We start from the raw sequence: 4,592 nt of genomic DNA on the forward strand, positions 1-4,592 counted from the left end.
ACTTCCTACTGTTTCCCAGCTGGATGGGATGTCCTTTTATATCCATCCACTCCAGAGAGGTGGGGTCCTTAGATATTTTTTTTTTTCTCTTTCCCTCTTTTTTTTTTTTAGGCTGGAACAACACTGGTCCAGCCCTTCAACCAATTCTAAAACTCATACAGAGCTGAGGAGTGAAAAAAAAAATGCCTTAAACAAAGCCAGCCCCTCCCTGAACAGAATAGTTTTCAACTCTCTCAGATCACTTTGTGCAGACCATGAGCGAAGACATTCCTCATTGTCATAAAACGACCCCAAGACGCCAAATTTTCTTACAGTTTCCCTGCTTGTGGCCATAGACTTTACAGCATATACCGACAGTTTCAAATGTTTTAAAGCAACACTTTTTTATGTTCGTTGAGTTACAATGACTCACTTCTAGGTTTCTAGAGTAGAAAGTAAATCCCCTTCTAATTCCTAAGGTGTTGACATTTTAAAATCAAGGCATTTTCAGTGAAAAAAACCTATAGAAATGTTTGTTTTAATGTCCAAAAAGTTATCAAACCAATATCAAAGTAATTCATGTTAATCAGAAACGCAAGAAAGGATACAGTTAATGCTGGAACAAATGGATAATGAATCGAAATCATGAAAGTTTCATTGACAATTACAAAATTAAATTTGAAAATGGGCTGCTTTTTGGTACTAAAGGGACACATTTTCATGAAAAGATTTATATAATTTGTATATTAAATACACTAGATTATTAAAATCAATTGAAAATACAGCGGCACACTATAGGAAATCATTGAATTATTCTCTTTTTGTCTCACTGCTTTGGCAATAATCCATATTTGTTTCTGTTTTAAAAGCCACGTTGGAGGATCTGAATGATATATGAAATATTCCACTTGACTTCTGCAGAGAGCAATTAAACACGGACATATATGTTTAGCAGACTTTTGCACGGTGGCTCCTGGACTGTGTTTAAATCGGGGACAATGATATAGAATTAAGGTCCTTTTCAGATGTGGAAATACGTGTAGGTTATTTTTTTTATTTTATTATAAAAAAAATAAAGGCAAAGATTTTTATTTTAGCCCCAAAAATGAAGTTTATTGGATAGTGTAAGTGTAATATATTTGTGCACATACGATTAGGATAAAAATATATGTGGTACAGGTATGGGACCTGTTATCCAGAATGGGGTTTTCAGGATAACAGATCCTTCCCGTAATTTGGATCTTCATCTCTTAAGTCTACTAGGAAATCATGCAAACACTTAATAAACCCAATAGGCTGGTTCTGCTTCCAATAAGGATTGATGATATTGTAGTCGGGATCAAGTACAAGTTACTGTTTTATTATTACAGAGAAAAAGGAAAAATTATCTTTTTAAAGATTACTTTTTATAAAGATTATTTGATTATAATGGAGTCTATGGGAGGTGGCCTTTCCGTAATTCGGAGCTTTCTGGATAACGGGTTTCCAGATAACAGATCCCATACCTCTATTCTACGAAACATACATTATATTGTGAGCAGTAAAGGCCAAGTTAACAGCTACACTCCCTTTGAACCAGGAGACATATGGAATTCACAATATATTGTGCATCTTATTTTATTTTAAAATAGCCAATCAACTTGTGGACTGCGTCTGCTCTTAAAGGGGGGGGGTGGAACCCCCAAATGAGACAACCATTAATGGCTAAATATGGCTGGGAGTGTTGGTGGAACATGTCTGAACTAGGGATGCACCGAATCCAGGATTCGGCTATGATTCTGCCTTTTTCAGCAGGATTCGGATTCGGCCGAATCCTTCTGCCCGGCTGAACCGAATCCTAATTTGCATATGCAATTAGGGACAGGGAGGGAACTCGTGTGACTTTTTGTCACAAAACAAGGTGTAGGGTTTTCTTGTTTCCCCTTCCCACAACTAATTATCATATGCAAATTAGGATTTGGATTCAGTTCGGTATTCGGCCAAATCTTTTGCGAAGGATTCGGGGGTTTGGTCGAATCCAAAATAGTGGATTCGGTGCATCCCTAGTCTGAACAGAGGTTTAAGTAGTTATATCCAGGGTCGGACTGGACCGGCGGGACAACGAGGAAAAAAACGGTGGGTTCCAGCCCTCACAGGCCCCCACTGGCCCACGCCTGCTCCCCGGGCTACCTTATAAAAATTAGCTGGTGTGCCGTGGTTATATCCCAATAAATTCAGCTTGTAAGTAGGGCTTGGCGGGAGGTCGACTATGGATATTGATCAAGTTGAAAAAACTTTACAAAATACAAAACTTTACACATATAAAAACCCCCATGCTGCATGGCTGCCCAGAAACCAGTGCACCAAAATGCATTGCTGACCAGTTCTATCCCACAATGAACTGACAGGTATTTCACTTTAAAGAGGTGAAGTGGCAGCCCACTATTTTTGTACAGTTAATAGAAGTATGCATTGGTGGCCTGCAGGTAAGACAAAAAATGCACCTTTGGGCAGATGCAACTTCTTCATTGTCAGATAGGCTTTTACCGCAACTGTTTTGGTAAAGTCGTTGGCCTGCGTGATCCATGCACATGCGGCGTAACTAGATATTACTGGGCCCCATAGCAACTTATTTTTCAGGCCCCTAAAATGTCTAGAGGTTGACCTGTTTTACCAATGTTTATTCAAATTGTATATGAATTAAGACCTTATGGGGCCCCTATAACACCTGGGACCCCCTGCAGCTGCAGAGTCTGTTTCTGCTGTAGTTATGAACCTGTCTGTGCTTTTACATTTAACACCAAAAACTCCCACAACCTTTATAGTCAATTTGATTTTTATACATTCTAAAGGTTGCATTGGATTGTGAGCAGCTACATCCGTTACTAGCCATGCAGCATAGGGATTTTTATACTGATTAAAATAAGCTTTGTACTGTATATCCTTCCATGTGTTCCATGTGTGCACTATTGGGAATAAATGTACACATACACAAAAGTACACACAAACCCTTTCAATTGTAGCTACTCATCACTAGAACTTAATGGGTATTACAGGTATTGGACCTGTTATCCTGAATGCTCGGGACCTGGGGTTTTCCTGATTCAGATCTTTATGTAATTTGGATCTTCATATCTTAAGTCTACTAGAAAATCATGTAAACATTAAATAAAGCCAATAGGCTGGTTTTGCTTCCAATAAGGATTAATTATATCTTAGTTGGGATCAAGAACAAGCTACATTTTTGCAGAGAAAAAGCTGTAGCGACCAATAAGCAGGTTGCATTTACTGATCATCTGGTTGACCAGTTGGCATGTTCTATGGGGGCACCTGTCACCCAGAAGTCACATGATCCAGTGTCCCCACACCTTGCACATGGGTGCCCATACATTTTGGGCAGAAAGCATGTTAGTGTGCTCTACACATAACATCAAATAATTAACCCTGTGACACAAAGGCAGATTCCAATAAAGCCTAAATGGGAACATGAATTTATTGATATCAGTCAGCAAGTTTGTATTGTGGGATTTTCTTCAAATTTAAAGGGGAAATGTAAAATATGATGTAGATAAATAGATAGAGAAAGAAAGAAAGAGATAGAGAAAGAAAGAAAAAGAAAGAAAGAAAGAAAGAAAGAGAGAGAGAGAGAGAGAGAGAGAGAGAGAGAGAGAGAGAGAGAGAAAAGAGAGAGCGAGAGAGAGAGAGAGAGAGAGAGAGAGAGAGAGAAAGATAGATAGAAAGAAAGAGATAGATAGAGAGAGAAAGAAAGAAAGAAAGAAAAAGAAAGAAAGAAAGAAAGAGAGAGAGAGAGAGAGAGAGATAGATAGATAGATAGATAGATAGATAGATAGAGAAAGAAAGAAAGAAAGAAAGAAAGAGAGAGAGAGAGAGAGAGAAAGAAAGAAAGAGATAGAGAGAGAAAGAAAGAAAGAAAGAAAGAAAGAAAGAAAGAAAGAAAGAAAGAAAGAAAGAAAAAGAAAGAAAGAGAGAGAGAGAAAGAAAGAAAGAAAGAAAGAAAGAAAGAAAGAAAGAAAGAAAGAGAGAGAGAGAGAGAGAGAGAAAGATAGATAGATAGAGAGAGAGAGAGAGAGAGAGAGAGATAGAGAGAGAGAGAGAGAGAGATAGAGAAAGAAAGAAAGAAAGAAAGAAAGACAGAAAAAGAGAGAGAGATAAAGAGAGAGATAGATAGATAGATAGAGAAAGAGAGAGAGATAGATAGATAGATAGATAAAGAAAGAGATAGAGAGATAGAGAGAGAAAGAGAAAGAAAGAAAGAAAGCGAGAAAGAAAGACAGAAAGAAAGAATGAAAGAAAGAAAGAAAGAAAGAAAGAAAGAGATAGAGAGATATAGATAGATAATCGATAAAAGGAGGGAGATAAATACATATATATATATATAGAGAGAGAGAGAGAGAGAGAGAGAGAGAGAGAGAGAGAGAGAGAGAGAGAGAGAGAGAGATAGAGAGAGAGAGAGACAGAGAGAGATTGATAGATAGATAGATAGATTTATAGATAGATAAAAGCTAGTAGGCATATGTATGACAGATCGCTCCTGTGTGTCTGACACGTTGGACAGGAGGGATGGGGGGCTCTATTTGGGTTTATGAGATGTACAAAGTGTTATTAAAAGTACA

The sequence above is a fragment of the Xenopus laevis genome, chromosome 9_10S, assembly GCF_017654675.1.
Source record: "Xenopus laevis strain J_2021 chromosome 9_10S, Xenopus_laevis_v10.1, whole genome shotgun sequence".
Classification (NCBI taxonomy): domain Eukaryota; kingdom Metazoa; phylum Chordata; class Amphibia; order Anura; family Pipidae; genus Xenopus; species Xenopus laevis.